The sequence below is a fragment of the Heterocephalus glaber genome, unplaced genomic scaffold (assembly GCF_053883595.1).
Source record: "Heterocephalus glaber isolate CG9 unplaced genomic scaffold, H.glaber_assembly_v1.0 deba00001606, whole genome shotgun sequence".
Classification (NCBI taxonomy): domain Eukaryota; kingdom Metazoa; phylum Chordata; class Mammalia; order Rodentia; family Bathyergidae; genus Heterocephalus; species Heterocephalus glaber.
Window position 1 is genome coordinate 16,875,378 of NW_028258377.1, and position 20,991 is coordinate 16,896,368.

The 20,991-nt window shown below is 44.0% G+C and overlaps 1 long non-coding RNA gene across 1 annotated transcript; it reads left to right on the top strand.

Annotated features, from left to right (window-relative positions):
• The first annotated feature begins 394 nt into the window (after positions 1-394).
• Positions 395-20,797, top strand: LOC147822951 (uncharacterized). Its single transcript, XR_015444783.1, has 3 exons — positions 395-1,062; positions 2,404-2,504; positions 15,770-20,797. It is a non-coding gene; the product is annotated as an uncharacterized LOC147822951 (long non-coding RNA).
• Positions 20,798-20,991: the final 194 nt, after the last annotated feature.

Below are 20,991 nucleotides of genomic sequence, written 5' to 3' on the forward strand. Positions count from 1 at the left end.
TTCCAAAGCTTGAGTCCTTTCTCCAGAATAAGTTGTGTCTCTGTGTGTCCACATTCTAAGTCTAATGTGGATGTAACTCTGGCGCCATTTCCTTCTGCTGCTATCAGGTGTACAAAGCTGCATGGTAGTGCTGTTTGAGGTGTTTGACTTCCCTGAAACTTTGCTTGTTTCCCCAACTTTTAATAAAATAATATACCTAAGTGGATACTTGGCAAATTATAAAGTGCTCTCCTCCCTCCCTCCCTTTTCCAGCCCTTTCTTTCTTCCTTCTACAAATAGTGACAAAGTCTCCAGCCAGGTGCTATGCCAGGCTCCTCAAATATACCGGTGAATAAGTCATGAAGCCAGTCCACCTGGATTTCGCAGTCTAGTTGAGGCAGACTAGTTCTAGCTAATTATCACCTATGCTAATTGCCCTAATGGCACAGCTTGCACAGCACGTAATTAAAGCAGAAAGTAGGGTGGCCTCACCCTGCCTGGGTGCGGGTCAGAGGCTGTCAAAGCCAGGGCTAGAGCTTGAAGACAGCAGGATGGGGACCTTCCCAGCCTTCCTGATGGAGGGAGGGCTCAGCCTGTGCACACCTTAGTGAAGAGGTACAGTATGTTCAGGAAAAGGGAAGCACATGAGTAGGGAGGGCAGGGGGCCAGGTTTGGGGAGATTAAGTGGAGAGGTTTTCAGATGTTAGGGGATGAAGGAACCAGATGACCAAACCAATACCAGGGATGGATCCTTTACCAATGTGGAGCCATGGAAGGGTTCCAAAGGCCAGCATGATACGTCAGATTGGACTTGGGGAAGCTCACTCAAAGAGCCAGGCTGGGGTCTGCATCTGAGGACTTGACTCTGGTTCCACAGACCCTGGGTCTCAAGCCTCTGGCCCTTCCAGAGTCATTTGGCTCCACAATTCCCCCCTGAATTCCTGTGAGCCTGTCCCCCTGTCAGCAGTGGCATTTTCTGGCCCAGCAGTTTTAGACAAATCTCTTCTATTGCAGAAGTATCAGTTTCTTTATCAGCATAATGGGCAGAGTCCCTTCATGGCAGGACCAGTCATGGCATCACAGGTGAGAGTCTTCTGTACCTTGTCTAGGGCTTTGCTTGTGCTTAGGGTGGGTATTTGCAACCAATTTCCCAAACTCCATGGCTCCTGGCTGAGTCAGCCCCTTGACGTGTCTCAGTGCCCATGCAGCTCCGGGGCGTCCGTCCTCTCCCTGTTGTCCCCAGGAGATGCTCCAGCTCACGTCATGGGGTTCACTCATCACTGCTCTTTGCACACAAGGCATTGTTAGAACTGCTGATGGCCTGTCCCCAGCACTGACACACCTCCCTTTGCCCTGGATGGCCCCATACTGAAGGACCTGCTGACCTGGGTTAATGCTGCCATCTTTTCTCTGACCTTGCCTGTGTCAAGGGGCCAACACAGGCTTAGCTCAAATAGTCTTCTACCATCCATCCATGCACGCTTCCATCCATCCATCCATCTATCAAATCCATTAATGTATCCATCTTTCTTTTTTCCTTTTTTTATTTTTATATTTCATTGCTTCAACCTATGGGAAATTGTATCCATCTTTCATTTGTGTATTCTCTGTCCATCCATTCATCCAGTCCATCATCTGTCTATGCATCCATCCATCCATCCATCCATCCATCCATCCCCCCTGTACATCCATTTACCTATCATCTGTCTATTCATCTGTCCATCTTTCTATCCATCTGTTTGACTACCCGCCATTCAGCCTCCCTCCATCCACCTGTCCATTCATCTGTTCCGCTATCCATTCATCCTCGACAAGACCTTTCTTGGGCACAGTGCTAAGCTCTTTGAGGAAAAGGTTGAATAGGCACCTCGGTGTGGTGGAGTGCGGAGGATGCTCGGGGTTGAAGCACAAAGCTGTGAGATCCACAGGAGCCAGGGTAGGATTTGGTGGAGAGACAAACCCACATGACTATATTGTCAGTGTCATTAAGCAAGGAAATAGGCTCAAGCCATCCAGTAAGAGGTGATAGGTTCTGGGAGTGCTGAGAGGGGGGACCCCAGCGGGGCATGGAGTGGACTTCTTGGGTAGGTTCAAGGAATCCTAAGAAGCTGCAGCCTGAGCACTTGTAGGCCTGAGGAAGGACAGCCCTCCCAAAAGTTCTGAGGCTTCTGGGGCACAGGGAACCACCTGTCTACCTGGAGAAGACTTGAGTTCGTGTCTCAAGTCTGCTCTGACCTCCTATGACCCTGTCTATAACTGTGGGAAGATCACCTCCTTCTCTGAACCCCAGGTTCATTACTTCAAGAATACTCTTGAGAGATGACGATAAAATACATAAAACAACCAGACAACCTGGCACGGGTCCAGGCATCTAGGACGGCTAAATGTAATGTTCTTTGTCCATTCCTTCTTTCTTCTCACCAGTGGCTCTGGGGACTTCCAGGACCCTTGAAAATCCTGCTTTGCTTGTGATCCTCCTAGTTCCCCCATCTGTAAAGTGGGACAGTACCCAAGCCCAGTACCTGGTAAGTGCTCAGTTAATACTAGTGGCTATTGTGGTCACTCTAAGTCCTTTGACTCTTTAGCCCTTACCTTGCCAAACTGTGGGCTCCGCTGGCATTTCATGTCCTGCGTCTGTCCTGACCCCACTGCCAGCTCTGGATGCCCCCCAATGGCATGACAGGCTGGCATGAGGGCCTTTGGGTACCTGGTTCCCCCGCTTGGCTCAGCCTTCCCCCTGCTCACCTCCCTACCTCCCTCCTCGCTCCCTCCCCTCAGTCCCTGTTGCACCATTGTGTTTTATTTTCTGCAGATGACTCCAGGATATAAAGGGGCCTTCTTTCTTTGATGTATTCATTTGTTATCTGACTCCCCCTTTCGTTTATCTTCCCTGTGTACCTCCAGTTCACAGGACAGAGCTGGGTGCGGAGCAGGTGCACAGCGCACACGTGCTGAGAGGAGGAAGGAAGAAAGGGCCTGCAGGGGGAGGTGAAGGGGAGGAGAGGGGGACATTGGAGGTCTGTGGAAGGTCAGGGAGGGCGACAGCGGGTAGGGAGCCCGGGCTTTCCTCCTGTACTTCGTCCAACGGTGGTGGACCTGCCTAGGAACATTGTTGGAGTGCATAGGAACCATCTATGGATGGGATTAACGAGCAAGTCCAGAAATCCTCCAGGGTGCCTCAAATCCTAGGCTAGATTCTCACCCATGGTGGGAAGGTTTCATTCAGATTGAACACTTGGGCACCAACCAGGGGCCTCTGCTGCCACCTGCTGGGTATCTGGGGAAAGGGCTCTTAGGGTCACCCAGAGAGCCCCGCCATACATTCACACATAAATATCAACAAGGACAGCCGTAACAACAGCTATGATTTATTAAAAGGTCTCTGTAAGCCAAGTACTGTAAAGGCAAGCAGTCTTCATCTCCAAGAACCTTGAAGTGTGGCTGGTGATATTCCTGTGCATTTGCACAGACAGAAAGGAAACTGAGGCTCAGAGAGAGAGACAGAATGGCTTGGTGCAGGCCCACAGCAGAGAATGGCTAGGCCTGAATTCCAGCCAAGGTCTCACTGGCCTCAAAATGGACCTGAGTCAAGAACTAGGAAAGAGTGGAGCAGGAAGAAGAGGGTGGCAGGAAGGTCAGAGACTCTACAGGGCACAGCTGACTCCAGAAAGGCTTGCGCTTGGTCACTTCCTCTCAGCGTCTGACTGTCGCTAGGCCTTATCCTCCTCAGGACATCTTTCTGTCCTTCCCTAGACACACACCCCGCCAGTGTCACAGAGAGGAAACTGATGTACACAGGGGTGGGGAACCCAGGCCACAGCTTCCCAGAAATGTAGGGCAGAGGAGAGCAGGACTGAGACCTGACTGCTGCCCTGGGGACTCAGGTGACCCACCTGGAGAAGGTAGATGGTCACAGCCTATATGAGCTGCTCAAGTTCAAGAGCCTGAGGGTTGGGCTGGTGGTGTGGCCCCGGAGACCTCCTGTGTGCTCCAAGATGACCTTGCCAGGCTCAGGAGGTATCTGCAGAGGACACCTCTTTTCCTGGCTCTGCTGCTTGGTAGCTCCATGATCTTGGGCAACCTCCTTCATTTCTCTAAGCCTCAATTTAACCTTCTGTAAAATGGATCTAATTGCAGCCCCCCCCCCCCCCCCCCGCTGCCCCAAGGATCAAGTGAGACATAGAGTCCAGAGCATACAGTAATCCCTCCTGAGTGGTATTTGAAGGACACCCCCCCCATGGACAGATAACTGCTCCCTCAAAGCCTCTCAAGGCTGGGAAGCAGGCATTGTGTTGTGATCCTTCTGCAGAGCTGGGGAAACTGAGTTACTGGGCCAGGAAGTGCCTAGGCCCTGGCTTCAGCCTGAGTCACAGCCTGAATGCCAGGAAACCTCCTCCCAGCCACCTCCACAAATGCTTTGTGCCTCTGTGTGCTGCCTCCCCTCCCTGTCCCCTCCCAGCCTGGCCAAGGGGTGCTGGCAGGGGCCCACTGCAGCCCAGGCAGTGTCTGTCCTAAAGGCCTGCATCTTCTTAAAGGTAAGAACCACCTTCCTTTAGCTCCTTCAGTGAGGAGCAAGTACACAGTGGGAGCTCCCATGTCTCTGATGAATGACCCCCACTCCATACACACTCACACCCCCTTTTTACAGATGCGGGGACCGAGGCTTGGAAGCTGAGGCCATCTGACCAGGATCCCACAGTTGTCTTGGGGTAGGGCCCTGTGCTTGCCCTGTGGCATCCAATGGAGAAAGCTCTGGGTCTCTGTGCCAGGCCAGCTCCCCCAACACAAGCTGGGGATCAAAGGCGCTGCCGAAGGAAGCCCTTCCCATCCCGACTTCCCCAGAACTAGGACACACTTTGACGTCAGCACGTCCACATTCCTGCCTCCAGCCCCAGGGTGGGGGCTCTGATTTCCTCCTGCCAGTTTAGCATCACAAACAGGAAGCTGGGTTGTGTGGGCGGGCCCAAGCCAGGGCACGGGGAGGATGGCCGGATCCAGCATCCTTTCCAGCAGGTGCTACGGCACCCAGGGAGGAGTAAGGGGTCTGTTGTACTTGCCCTAGGGCTACACTGTCCCCAGAGCTACTCACAAAAGGCCTTCACTGATCTTGTCCCTTTTGGTTACCCGACCAGGTGGCTTGGCTGTCACTGACCACAGTCTGTCTCACTGACAACCATGATGGCCGCCATGGATAGAGTGCTCACTCTGGCCCTCTCACTGAATTCTCACTGGTAATCTTTTCATCTTCCTTTGGCAGATAAGGATACTGGGTGCCAGCAGGTTAATTGATTCCCAAAGTCCACGGGGGTGGGGGTGGGCAGAGCAGGGATTTTGACCTGAGCAGTCACCCACAGCTGGCGCAAAGGGCTTTACCTGGTGCAGCCTCTTGCCTGCTCAACCTCTCCTGAGATCTCTCCTGGGCCAGCCTCTTCTGTGACTCACCTCTGCCCATGGCCTCCTGCTGTCCATATTTCCCCAGCCTGATTACACCCCCTGTAAATGTACCAAGCCATTTCTGGTGCCTGTAACTACTCTCATTTCTTCATCAGAACCACTTTCTGTATGACAGAAATCCCAGGGACAAAGAAGGGACCAGTCCTGTACTAGGTCATAGGGCCAAGGCTGGGCAGTGTCAGAGTCCACACCTGGGTCCACCCAGTCCAAAGCCTCCCATGCCCGAGGGCCCCGAATGTAAGCCTGCAGAGGGACAGCAAGGGCTGTTCATGGCGGCTTTGGAGAGACACAGACTATGGGACTTCCCTCAGTCTCTGATTTGGGACCTACAGCAGCCAAGTGCCAGGTGCTGCTCTAAAGACCGCACTTTGAGAACCTCTGGTGTGGAGGAAGCCAGGTGTGGGGTGGCCATGAGGGAGGCAAGAGGTGGGGAGAGGGTCACCAAGCTGCACTGGGTGTAACTGTGCCTCAGTTTCCTCATCTGCAAACATGGAGAACAGCAATTCCTCCTACCTCTTAGAGCTGTGAGGATTGAAGGGCACAGGAGGAAAAGAGGATTAGAAGTTATCTCTCCCTGACTCAGAAGCCCTTTCTCAGGCCAGCTCTGTTCACAAATGCTTGCTGTGCAAATACATCTGTCCCTTCTCCAGTCTCTTGGGCTCCAGTTCCCATGGGGGCAGCATGGATTTTTTTGCCCTAAGGGACACAGTGGCCACTGGTCACAGTTGGGAAGCAGCAGGGGAGGAGTAAAGCTAGGGCTTAGTGTCTTAGTTACTTTTCTCTTAGCTGGGACACAATACCTGACACCCACAACGAAAAGGAGGAAAGGTTTATTTTGACTCATGTTTCAGCCCATGGCGGGCTGGGTCCCAAGAAGAAACAGTATGGCAGAGCCACACAGTGGAAGAGAAGTTACTTACCTCATGTCAGCCAGGAAGCAGAGAGAGGGAAAGGAAGAGTCAGGAAGGGAGATACTGTATTCCTGTCTACTTCCAACCAGATCCCACCTCCTAACATGTGTCAGCTCCAATCTCTTCATGACTGAATCAGCCCCCAGCGATCACATGAGGCTTTGGGGGAACATCTGGATGTGAACAGTAACTGCTTAGTCCCTGGCTACCTGCCATATTCACTCCTTGAAGGAGGAGATCCCTGGGGCCTGGCTCCTTCCCTCAGGTGGAAACACCCCTCCAACTCTAGTAGTCCCTCTTTCTCCACATTGTCCTTTTCCATGATTACAGTTACCTGCAGTTAAAACCATGGTCATAAAAAAATTACTTTGTTGTTGTTTTTGAGACAGTCTTGCTATACAGTTCAGGCTGGCCTTGAACTATGTAGCTCAGGCTGGCCTCAAACTTGTGGTGATCCTTCTGCCTCAGCCTCCCGAGTGCTGGGATTACAGGCATGTGCTGCCATACTTGGCTAGGTTGGAAAATATTAAATGGAAAATTCCAGAAATTAACAATTTATAAGTTTTGAATTGTCTATCCTTCTGAGTAGTGTGATGAAATCTCTATCTTACCTGAGAAAGAAATCATCCTTCTGTACAATGTATCCACTCTATATATACTACCCACTTATACATATCTATCTTCCTGTGAGACTGGATGCTGTATGGCAATGCTTGTATCTAGTAACACTTATTTGATTTAATAAATGGGCCCAAATAGCAAGACTAGTGATGCTGGTAATTCATATATGCTTCACTTATGTGAAAAGGTAAAAGCTCTCGATTTAATACAGAATGAAAAGAATTATATGCTGAGGTTATTGAGACTTGCAATAGTAAGATTTATGACACTGTGAAGGAGAAAGAAATTCTTGCCAGTTTTGCTGTCTCCTCTCAAACTGCCAAACTTACAGCCACAAGTGTGTGCTAGGTTCTTAGATATCATGGAAAAGCTTTAAATCTGTGTATGTTGGTGTAGGAAAACAGATGGTGTATACAGGTTTTGATACTACAGTATCTGCGGTTTCAGGCATCCACTGGGTTCTTGAAGTCGGCACTCCCAGAGAACAAGGGGAGGACGACTGCACAGGCAGCAGCCAGGTGAATCAGTTGGCGAATTCGCGGGTTATGGTGCCCCCTACTGGTCAGCATGCAAAGGAGAGGACGGCAGGGAGCCTGATCCCTTCTGTACTGGGTTTATCCGTTTTATTCAACTATCTGTTCCAAAAAATGTGTTGGTGGTTGTTGTTGTTGTTTTTCCCCCATTGAGTTTATTGGTACATTTTCGGTATAAAATACAGTTACATTCATCATAGGATCTTGTACCATTACATGAGTATCTTGGTTCTTATTTTTTCCCCCTTCCCTTGCCCTCCCTTCACCCCCTCCACCCTTCTTTACTTGCAAAGACTTTGTTTCCATTTTCTCCTTTCCTCATATTTTTTCTTTTCCCTTTTTTCTTTTCCCCTACCCCTCCCACTTTCCCTGCACCTTTAGACCTTTTCTTCCTGTTACACAATATCAATTATACATTTTTTAAACTACAATATCAAGATTTAGGAGACATTACCACAGATTCTACAGAATTTAAAAGGATAAAGAAAGCATATTTCAAAAGTCTGTTTTGAAATAAATTTGACAACTTCTAAGAAGTACCTTGGAAGACAAATTAATGAAACTAACTCTGGAGGAAATATAAAATTTGAATAGCACCTATTAAAGAAAGTATATTCCTGGCTTGAAAACCTACCTATATGACAACAGCAGGCTCATATACATTTTAACTGATAAATTATATCAAACAATTAAAGCAGAAAAAAGAAGGAACACTTCTCCCCTCATTTTAGGAACTCAACATTGTGCTAATCCTAAAACTGGATAAAGATAATAGAAAAAAGTATGAACATAGATAGAAATTTGTTTAACAAAACAAACTATTAGAAGTCAGATCTGGCAGGATGTAAAAAGTGGTTTTGTTATAGGAATGGCAGTGTTGGTTCAGCATTGGAAGATCCACCCCCAAAAGTCATCATTTAAACAGAGGAAAGGAAAAAGCCATATGATCCTGTCACTAGTTGGAGAAAAAGTATTGGACTAAATTCTACAGCTGTTCATGGTAAAAGCTATCAGGAGACCAGAAGTAGAACAGAACCTTCTCAACAGATTAAAGACATGTACTCCATACTTCCAGCGAGAATGCCTTATATGAATGGAGAAGATACAATGCTTTCTCCTTAAGGTGGGGAACAAGGGCAGATATATTTACTCTTTATCTGCCCATTAAACTTTGAAACCTAGGCCCCACCAAAATAGTCTGGCAATAAAATGACACAATTAGGATAGGATTGGCAAGGTAGAAGCAAAATCTTTATATGTAGATGAAATGATCATCTACAGAGAAAATACTAAGAAATCTCTAGGAGCCCCTAGAACTTGTATTTAAATTTAGCAGGATTAGAATACGCAAGGTATATATAAAAATTCAGGTCTGTGTATACTTCCTATAAATGAAGAATCGGATATTGAAATTTAAAAGTTATGTAGGAGTACAAAGGACCTAGAAAAGTTAAAAAGAAAAACAAAAAAAAAGAACAGTGTTGAAAGACATTTAGCACCTAATTTTAAGACTTCTTCTAAAGCTGCAGTAATCAAGGCAGTGTTGGTGTAAGGAAAGACATATAGATCATTGGAATAAAACAGAGAATCTAGAAATAGAACCACACATATATGGTCCACTGAGTTTTGAAAGATTATTTAACATTAGCATTTTATAGAATAGAAACTCAATTCAAGAGCCGAGGAAGAGATAGTGTTTTCATCAAACGGCACTAGAACATCTGGTATCCGTATATAAAAAATTAACCTCAACCCTTTATTTCCATACATGAAAATAACTTGAAGGGATCTATGAACCTAAATATGAAAGCCTAAAAGTATAAAACCTTAAGAAGAAATTATAAGGGAAAATGTTTATGAATTCAGAGCAGGCAAGAACTACTTAGTATACAAAAGACATGATGTATAGAAGAAAAAAATTGATAAATGGAGATTCCATCAAAATTTAGAACTTTAAATGACATCATTAAAATGAAAAGTAGTCCTTAAACAGACCATATTTACAATGCATATAACCTATGACCAGAATATATAAAGAATTCTTAGAGCTCATTAATAGACAACCCAATTAAAAAGTAGATACAAGAAGATGATAAATAGCCAGTATAGCACAAGGAAAGGTGTGCAACTCTAGAATCAGAAAAATACTAATCAGTACAATAACAAGATTGAATTATACACTCATTAGGGAGATGAAGTTAAACGTTTTAAAAGGCTTGTCGTGACTTTTTCTTTTTGTTGAATTCTCCCCCTTTGCATTTAATTTGTCATGCCCAATGGATTCATTCTGCTGGGTTTCCTGGGGTTGTGATCCTCCTTATCTTTTCCTAGGGTATTCTCTAAAATTTTTTGGAGTGCCGGTTTGATATTCATGAAGTTCCTGAGGTGCTCTTTATCATGAAAGTATCTTATTTCTCCATCAATTTTGAAAGATAGTTTTGCAGGGTACATCAATCTGGGTTGGAGGCTGTTTTCCTTTAGGGCTTGAAATACATCATTCCAAGCTCTTCTTACCTTGAGGGTTTGCATTGAGAAGTCTGCTGTGATTCTGATGGGCTTTCCTGTGTATGTGATTTGTTTCTTTTCTCTAACTGCTTGTAGAATTTTATTCTTCTGTTGGATTTCTGGAATCCTAACTATTATATGCCTATGTGTAGATTTTTTTTGATCAAGGCTAGTTGGAGTCCTATATGCCTCATTTATCTGTATGTCAAGTTCTTTTCGCCTGCTTGGGAAGTTTTCTGCCATCACTTCTGTGAACAGTTTTTTTTATGTCATCTGCACTCTCTCCTGTTTCTTCATTGAGTCCAATCAGTCTTATGTTATTCTTCTTTGCATCATCTAGCAGCTGCCGGATTGATTTCTCATGTTCCTTTACAATTTTAAAGCAATTTTTCTTTTCCTGGTCACTAATTGAAATCTTTTCTTCTATATCTGAAATTCTATCCTCACATCGGTTCATTCTGCTGTGCAGACTTTCAATGGAGTTTTTAATTTCCTGGAAATCTATTTGCATCTGTTTTATGGATTCCATTTGTTTTCTGTGTTAGGATTCCATCATGTTCCTCAGATCCTCTATTTTTTTTATCTGTGTCCTCTCTAGATTTATTAATCATGTCTTGCACCATGAGCAAAATCTTTGCTGTTATCTGAGTAATTATTTCTGATTTCATTTTTCCCAGATCCTCTTTTGTTGCCAGTTCAGAGAGTCCAGGTAGTTGAGTGTCAGATTGTTCCATCTCATTTCCCTTTGAGGTTCCTGTAGGTGATCCAGAAGTCTGTTTTTGAGGCTTGTTCACGTGTCTTCTCATTTCCACGGGGGAGGGGTGGTGCTTCTGGCGCTCACGTGGCTCAACTTCTCTGCCCTAGGAGCTTGAGATGGTGGCAGCGGAGCTTCCTTCCAGGTTCTGGCACTGGCTCACCTTCTCCAGTGGTTGTTGTTGTTGTTGTTGTTGTCATCGTCTTTGAGACAGGGCCTTGCTATATAGCTCAGGCTGGCCTTGAACTCATGCTGATCCTCCTGCCTCAGCCTCCTGAGTGGTGGGATTACAGGTGTGTGCCACCACTCCTGGTTTCCACAAAATGTTTGAAGCAGCTACTGAGTGCTCACCACTGGACTAGACGCATGAGACACACTGGGACCAAGACAGACATGACAGCTGCTCTATCTGAGAGGACAGGGTTATGCATATGCTCATGCAGATTGGAAATATGTGGGAGTGGACTGGGGATGTGGCTCAAAGCTAGAGCTCTATGCCAAGCCCAGCACCAGAAAATTAAAATAAACAGAGAGGTATGAAGGGAAAGTTCAGGGTGTACAGGAGTACATGCTTGAGGGACTGGCTGGGCTGGCAGCCAAGGCCAAGGCCCTGCCATGAGAGGTTGGTTAGACATTAACTGGGAGACGGGGAGGGGACACATTCCAGACTTAACTAGGAAGTGACATCCCTGGACTAGCTGATGAACTAGAAAGCAGGTCCAGCTTAACTCCTGAGACCCAGGACTTCACAGCTACAGAGGGCAGAAGATGAGGACTTGGGTTTGTTAGTTGATTGACTATTAGGTTGAGTGATTGATTGGCAGGGGTGAGTTGCTGGAGTATGCAAGAGGCCCAGGGCAGTTTGCAGTTTCTAGGCTGTGCTGGGGGAGCTGCCCAGTGTCCACACTGCAGGGATCAGTACTTGGGAGAAGCCTGTGTGAGGCAGAGGTTCTGGAGTCACCTGGGTTTGGGGGTTCGTAAGGCCATGAGTGAGCATGAGTGAGAGGATGTGGGGCCAGGGCTGGCTCTGAATGCCAGGCAGAGCCCACCAGCAACAGGTGGACTAATCTAAGTGGCATGATCCGAGTGTGTCCCCCAAAGTGCATGTGTTGGAATTTGATGCCCCACCAACAGGGCTGAGAGGTGGGGTCTTGGCAGAGATTTCAGCTCACCAGGGCTCTGCCTCACGAGTGCATTAATGCAGCTACAGAAAGGGCTCACAGGGAGGTTCGCTCTCTTCTACTCTTCTTCCCTGCAGAGACACACAGTGCACATCCTCTGCTCGCCCTAGGCCCTCACCAGGTGCCGGTGCCTTTGCCATAGGCTTCTCAGGCTCCAGAACCATAAGAAAGAAATCGCTGTTCTTTGTAAATTACCTAGTCTCAGGTGATTTGTTATGGCAGCCCCAAACAGACTAAGGCAGGATGGATGGGATGCAGTGGATGCTCAGGGCTGGATTCTCTGGATTGAACAGCACCCAGCCCCCAAGGCATGCCTCTGCCTGGGCTGGGCTGCCCTTCCTCAAAGATCTCATCCAGGCTCAGTGTACCACATGCATCTCCATCTCCAAATGCCCCCTTCCTGCCCCACCCTCCACTGTGTGGTTGGTCCTGTAATGCTTCCCACTTCTTTACATTCCCCTCCCTTTCCATAGCCTTCCTCTGTGCCCTGAGGAAGGTCCTTTTTTGGTGCCAGCGTTCCTAGGATGGGACCCAGTGTGTCATGCACACCAGACAAGCACCCTACCATTGAGCTACATCCCCAGTATTCATCTTCGTTTTTGAAGACTATCTCAGTGTATCAAATTGCATGTTAAGACTTTTTTTTTTTAAAAAATCATCTCTTTGGAAATATTCCATTGTCTTTTGTCTGCATCATTACTGTTGAGAAGTTAGCTGTAAATCTCTTTGAAAGGAATACCACCCCCCTCCCCACTCCAGCTGCTTATACAATTTTTTCTTTGTCTTTAGTTTTCAGCCATTTTCCTGGGATGTGCTTAGATGAGGTTTTATTTGTATTTGTCTTGTTTGGAGGTTTGAACCCCTTCTTGAGGCTGTAGCTTGCGGGCTTTCATAACATTAGTAAAATTTCAGCCATTATCTCTTCAAATACTGCTTCTAGCCTTTTCTCTTTCTCCTTTCCTTTTTTTTGTTGTTGTTTATTTTTCTGTTCTTTGTTTGTTTGTTTGTTTTGAAACAGGGTCTCGATATATAGCCTAGGGTGGCCTTGAACTCACAGCAGTCCTCCTGCTTCAGCCTCCTGAGTACTCAGATTACAAGTATGCACCACCACATGTAGCTGTTCTTCTCTCCTTATTTATTTATTATTATTTTGGTACCGGGGATCGAACTCAGGCCCTGGCTCTTGCGAGGCAGGTACCAGAACCACTGAGCTAAATCCTTGGCCCTCTTCTCTCCTTTTTTAAAAACATAAATTTTATTTTATCCCATTTGTCCCCTCCCTGAAACCCCTCCCCTTCTTATGTATAAAAACTTTGTTTCCATTTTTGCATTTTCACTTTTTTTTTTTGTCCCTCCCTTCCTTTCTCCTTTTTCTTTTTTTGTTTGTTTGGGGTTTTTTTTGGGTACGGGGGGATCAAACTCAGGACCTTGTGCTCAGAAAGCAGGCAGGCAGCAGCACCACTGAGCTAAATCCCTTGCCCCTCCTTTTTTCTTTTTTTTTGAGACAGGGTCTTGCTATTAGTTCAGCCTGGCCTTGAAATTACTATGTAGTCTATGCTGGCCTTGAACTCATGGCAATCCTCCTGCCTCAGCCTCCCGAGCACTAGGATTACAGGTGTGTGCCACCACCATGCCCAGCCCTACTCTTCTTTTTGAAGTCACATTTAATGTGTATGTTATGGATCGAGTTGTGTCCCTGTCAAATGCATGTACTGAACCCCCAGCCGCCAGTATCACAGAATGTGACTGTATTTGGAGATGGGCCTTTAAAGAGGTGATTGATATTAAGTGGGTCACATGGGTGGGCCTCAATCCAATGTGCCTGGTGTCCTTATAAGAAGAAGAAATTATTTCCATACACAAAGAGGAACACTGTGCAGGAGTGCACAGGAAAAAGGCCTTGTGAGGATGAAGCATGAAGGTGATCATTTCCAAGCTAGGGAGAGAGGCCTCAGAGGAAACCAAACTGCCAGCACCTCGATCTTGAGTCTTCAGGCTCCAGAATTGTGAGAAATTAAATGTCTGTTGTTTGTGCTCCCTGGTCTGGTGTTTTGTTACAGCAGCTTGAGCAGACTGAGGCAGTTATGCCAGACCACGACACAGTGGACTTTACCCCTTACAGTTCCTTCTGCCTTCACCATCCTTTAACCACCCACACTTAGTTCTGGTACTTCATTTTGACAAATGCTGTCGTTCACCAATTCTCTCTTCAGTGGTATTTAATCATTTCTTGAATCTCATCTATTAGTTATTGTGCTTAGTTATCTATTTAGTTATTGTGTTTTTCATTTCCACTTTCCCATTTACAAATAGCTTCCAATTCTCATATGAAAATTTCTATCACGGCAATTGAGGCTTTCAACATATTAATCACAGTTATCACAGTTATTTTAAATTTGTGTCTTATAACTTTGATATGTGATGCATGTCTCTTGCTTGCTCATTTCTTTTTGTTGTTTTGTTTATCACTGAATTCTTGTCTAGTTAATTTTTATTGAATGGTAGGCATCGTGGATGAACTACGGAGACCCCAGAAATTCAGTTTTTCTCCAGAGAGGATTTGCTTTTGTTCCTGGTGGGCATCTGGAGAGATCACCTGGATCTAAGGAGGACCAAAGTGATGCCGTGCTGGACTTCCGTAGTCTTAAAATCTGACCTTTTCCTGGTTTCCTCTGACTTTCAGAGAGTTGCCTTGCAGGGCTCTCAGTGAGGGCCTGGATTGTTAAGGTCTTTTGCTTCTCTGATCAGTGGGCCTTGAAGTCCAGAGTTTGTTCCTCTGTGCTACTGTAGCTTCTGGAAGCCCCACTGGCCTAAGCCTTGTGTGCTCCATGTGGCTGAGCCTGTGCTGTTCTCAGGGCAGCTGGCGCCAAGCCTGTGTCCCTCTGCTCCTGTCTGCCATCTGCACCTCTGACTCTTTAGACAGATTATAGAATATGTCATCCAGCTTCTCTGGGGGTTCTAGGTGGGAGGGTTGGTCTGAGACGAGGTAACGTACTGCCTTCCATTGTTGGAAAGGGAAATCTTCATGTAATAAACTTACTGACACATGAAAGTACCTATCATAGAAAACAGCGACATTTTACAAGCAAACAAAAATAAAACTTGAAAAAATAATGGAAATACTTATTGTCTGGATGGGACAATTTAATATTTTAAACGATGTAAATTCTCAGTAATCAAGATGTTTATGTAGTTAAAAATAAAAACAGCCTTTTCATTGAAAAAAATTCAATTTCATTCCAAATGAAAGTCAAATAATAAACTAGGAGGAATATTTTCATATTACAGTGCTGCTGGGTGTAGTGGCACTGTAATCCCAGCACTTGGGAGGCTGACGCAGGAGGATCGCCACAAATTTAAGGCCAGCCTGGGCAATATAATGAAACCTTGTCTCAAAAACCAAACAAAAATATATAATGCCAACCAATGATTGTCTTTATTAGGACTCTTTATTAGCCAAACAATGGCACTTTGCCAAACAAACAAACAAAAAGCAACCCAGCAAAGGACAGGGAAAAGGAATTCACAAGAAATAACCAAAATGGGCTGCCGTACCACTGCTCCCAGCACAGAGGAGGAGGCTTCCGGGCTGCTGTAGCATCACTCCCAGCACAGAGGAGGTGAGCTGCATGGGCGGCGGCAGCACACGCTCGCGCGCACACACACACACACACACACACACACACACACACACACACACATACACCCGGTCGAAATGAGAAGACACATAAACAAGTCTCAAAATGAGACTTCCAGATCACCTACAGCAACCCCAAAGGGAAATGAGATGGGACACTCTGTTTCACTTGATTTTTTTTTTTTTGGTACCAGGGATCGTTGTGCTTGTGGGGCAGGCAGCAGAACCACTGAGCTAAATCCCCAGCCCTGGAACACTCTGATACTCAATCACCTGGACTCCCTGAACTGGCAACAAAAGAGGATCTGGAAAAAATGAAATCAGAAATAATTTCTCAGATAACAGCAGAAATTGTGCTCATAGTGCAAGAAATGATTAATAAATCTAGAGAGGAGCTGAGGAACATGATGGAATCCCAACATAGGAACCAAATGGAATCCATAAAAGAGATGCAAACATTTCCAGGAGATTAAAAACTCCACTGAATGTCTACACAGCAGAATGAGCCACTGTGAGGACAGAATTTCAGATATAGAAGATAAGATTCCAATTAGTGACCAGGAAAAGAAGAATTGCTTTAAAATTGTAAGGGACCATGAGAAATCAATCCAGCAGCTGCTAGATGAGGCAAAGAAGAATAACATAAGACTGATTGGACTCAATGAAGAAACAGGAGAGTGTGCAGATGACATAAAAAAAAAAACTGTTCACAGAAGTGATGGCAAAAAACTTGCCAAGCAGGGGAAAAGAACTTGACATACAGATAAATGAGGCATATAGGACTCCAACTAGTCTTGATAAAAAGTCTGCACATAGGCATATAATTGTTAATATTCCAGAAACCCAACAGAAGAACAAAGTTCTACAAGCATTTAGAGAAAAGAAACAAATCACATACACAGGAAAGCCCATCAGAATCACAGCAGACTTCTCAATGCAAACCTTCAAGGTAAGAAGAGCTTGGAGTGACATATTCCAAGCTCTAAAGGAAAACAGCCTCCAACCCAGATTGATGTACCCTGCAAAACTATCTTTCAAAACTGATGGAGAAATAAGCTACTTTCATGACAAAGAGCACCTTAGAAACTTCATGAATACCAAACAAGCACTCCAAAAACTTTTAGACAAAATCCTAGGAAAAGACAATGAGGATCACAATGCCATGAAGCCCAGCAGAATGAATCCACTGGACATGACAAGAAATTAAAAGCAAGAGGGGAGGATCAAACAAAAAGAAAAAGTCATGACAATGATAACTCAGTGCATATCAGTTATAACCATCAGTGTTAATGGTCTCAATTCACCAATAAAAAGAAATAGACTGACAGAATGGGTCAAGAAGGAAGATCCAACAATATGCTGCATACAGCAAACACACTTAATTCAAAAAGAAACTCATAGACTGAAAGTTAAAGGGTGGAAAACAATACTCCACGTGATGGGAACCCCAAAAAAGCAGGAGTAGCTATCCTCATTGCAGATCAAGTGGATCTCAAACCAACACTGATTAAGAGAGACAAAGAAGGACACTACATCCTTGTAAAGGGAACAATCCAAGAGGAAGAGATGGCAATCATAAATATCTATGCACCAAATGCTAGTGTGCACAACTATATAAAACAAATACTAATGGACATGATACAATAGTAGTGGGGGACCTCAATACCCCACTGTCACAAATAGATAGATCAACTACACAAAAAATAAATAATGAAATACTAGAACTCAATCAAACTCTTGAACAAATGAACTTAACAGATGTTTACAGAGTGTTCCACCCCACAAAATCAGAATACACATTCTTTTCAGCTGCACAAGGGTCGTTCTCCAAAATAGACCACATACTCCTCATAGAACATATTTAGGTAAGTGCAAAGGAATTGAAGCTATCCCCTGTATATTATCAGACCATAGTGCGATGAAATTGGAGATCAATAGCAAAAGAAACCACAAAAATTTCATATACACATGGAAATTGAACAACACACTTCTGAATAACCAATGGGTCACAGAGGAAATTAATGAAGAAATCAGACAGTTCCTTCAATTAAATGACAATGACAATACAACATATCAGAATCTATGGGACACAATGAAAGCAGTCTTACGAGGAAAATTCATAGCAGTGAATATTCATATTAGGAAAACAGAGTGAGCCCAATTAAACAACCTGATGCTGAACCTCCAGCTTCTAGAAAAAGAAGATCTGGAGAAACCCAAAGCCCATAGAAAGAAGGAAATTATAAAGATGAAGGCAGAAATCAATGCAATGGAGACTAAGAGAATGATACAAAAAATCAATGAAGCCAAGAGTTGGTTCTTCCAAAGAATAAACAAAATTGACAAACCCTTAGCCAACCTTACCAGAAAAAGGAAAGAAAAGGCCCAAATCCATGCAATTAGGAATGAAAAGGCTGAAATTACAATGGACCCAGCAGAAATCCAGAGGATTATCAAAAACTACTTCAAGAACCTATATGCCAATAAGATGGAAAACACAGAAAAATGGACAAATTTCTAGATATGTATTAATTACCAAAGTTGAATGAAGAAGACCAAAAAATTCTAAACAACCTAATATCAATCAATGAAATTGAAAACGTAATTAAAAACTCACCAACTAAGAAAAGCCCAGGTCCTGATGGCTTCACTGCTGAATTCTACAAGACATTTAGAGAGGAACTACTGCCTCTACTGTTTAAACTCTTCAATGAAACTGAAAGGGAAGCAATACTCCCAAATTCATTCCTGGAAGCAAGCATCACCTTGATGCCCAAAGCAGAGAAAGACCCAACTGAAAAAGAGAACTATAGGCCAATCTCACTAATGAACATAGATGTAAAAAAATCCTTAATAAGATACTGGCAAATAGAATGCAGAAGATCATCAAGAAGATCATACACCCTGACCAAGTGGGATTCATCCCAGGGGTGCAGGGATAGTGCAACATATCCAAATCAATAAATGTAATACACTATATTAATAGAGCCAATAACAAAAACCATATGATCATCTCAATAGATGCAGAAAAAGCATTTGACAAAATCCAACATGCATTTATGATAAAAACCCTACAAAATGTTGGAATAGACAGTCTCTACCTCAATCTGATAGAAGCCATCTATGAAAAACCAACAGCCAATATCACAATAAATGATCAAAAACTGAAATCCTTCACACTAAAATCAGGAACAAGACAAGGATGTCCACTATCACCACTCCTGTTCAATATAGTTTCGGAAACATTAGCCACAGCACTTAGACAAGAGAAAGAAATAAAAGGAATAAAGATAAGAAATGAAGACATCAAATTGTCATTATTTGCAGATGACATGATGCTCTATATAGAAGACCCCAAGAACTCCACCAAAAGTCTTCTAGACTTAACCAAATTCAGGGGCTGGGGATTTAACTCAGTGGTTTCACTGCCTGCTGTGCAAGTGCAAGGACCTGAGTTCGATCCCCGGTACCAAAAAAAAAAACCCAAAAAACCAAAAAACCAAATTCAGTAGAGTAGCTGGAAACACACAAAAATCAATAGCTTTCCTCTACATGGACATCAGAAATCAATAGCTTTCTCTCTTACTGAGTGAAAAATAGGGCAAACAATTCCTTTCACAATAGCATCCAAAAAACGGAAATACCTAGGAATCAACTTAACAAAAGAAATCAGACCTATTCTCTGAAAACTATAGCACTCTGGAAAGAGAGATGAAGATGATATCCAAAATGGAAAGACATCCCCTGCTCCTGGGTAGGAAGGATCAAATAGTGAAAATGGTCATACTTCCAAAAGTGCTATATAGATTCAATGCAATCCCAATTGAAATCCCAGGAGCATACTTCACGGACCTTGAGAAAACAATCCAAAAATTCATTTGGAACAAGAAGAGACCTAGAATAGCAAAAGCAATTCTAGGTAACAGAGACATGGCAGGGGGTATCACAACCCCCAACTTGAAACTATACTACAAAGCTACTGTGATAAAAATGGCATGGTACTGGAAAAGAAACAGACCTGAGGACCAGTGGAACAGATTAGAAGATACAGAAACAACTCCAGACACATTCAACCATCTCATCTTCGACAAAGGAGCCAAATACCCTCACTGGAAGAAAGATAGGCTCTTTAATAAATGGTGCTGGAAAAACTGGTTTTCAACTTGCCAAAGATTAAAACTAGACCTGTATCTCTTACCATGCACTAAACTAAAATCGAAATCGTAAAGATCTAAATATTAAAATAGAAATGCTGAACCAGCTGGAACAGAGGTTAGGTAGAACTCTTGAAGATATTGGTGTAGGAAAAGATTTTACGAACAAAACCTCAGTTGCCTGTGAACTAGCACAAACAATCAACAAGTGGGATCTCTTCTTATTGAAAAGCTTCTGCACAGCAAGAGAAACCACCAGCAGTGTGAAGAGACAACCCAAAATGTGGGAAAAAATTTTCACCTGCTGTTCCTCAGACAAAGGTCTACTATCTAGAATATATAAAGAACTTTAAAAAAAAATCAGACCTCCCAAATTTAAAGATCCAATCCAAAAATGGGCATCTGAAATGAACAGATGTTTCTCATACAAAGAAGTAGAAATAGCAAATAAACACATGAAAAAATGTTCAACATCAGTGGTCATTTGAGAGATGCAAATGAAAACAACGCTGAGATTCCACTTCACTCCAGAAAGAATGGCTGCTATCATAAAATCAACCAATAACAAATGCTGGCAGGGCTGTGGGGAAAGAGGAACCCTGCTCCACTGCTGGTGGGAGTGTAGACTGGTGCACCCACTGTGTAAATCAGAATGGAGATACTTCACAGAACTAGGACTGGAAGTCCCATTTGACCCAGCCATTCCCCTGCTGGGGATCTTCCCCAAAGAATTAAAAGAATCATACCACAGTGATATATGTGTACCTATGTTCATAGCAGCACAGTTTGTAATAGCTAAAACTTGGAAACAACCCAAATGCCCATCAACTGGAGACTGGATCAAGAAAATGTGGGGGTATTTTAGTAAAATGGAAGCAATACTCAGCCATAAAAAATGAAAAATTAGAGACATTTATAGCTAAATGAATGCACATTGAGGCGATACTCTTAAGTGAAATAAATAGGACATGTGTAAGTCCTGAATAGTTTCTCTAGTGTGAGAAACTGAAAGTGTAAATAAGGACAAAATGGTATAATAGATAATGTGAAATAGGAAGAAAAGGGACAAAGGGGAAGGGGAAGTGGGAGGGGTAGGGGAAAGAAAGAAGGGAATGGAATTAATATGAGAAAATGAAAAAATGGAAACAAAGTCTTTGTAAATAGGGAGGGGTGGAGGGGTTGAAGGGAGGGAAGGGGAAGGGGGAAAAATGAGAACCAAGAGAGATTATGTGAAGGTGCAAATTTCCCATGATGAATATCAG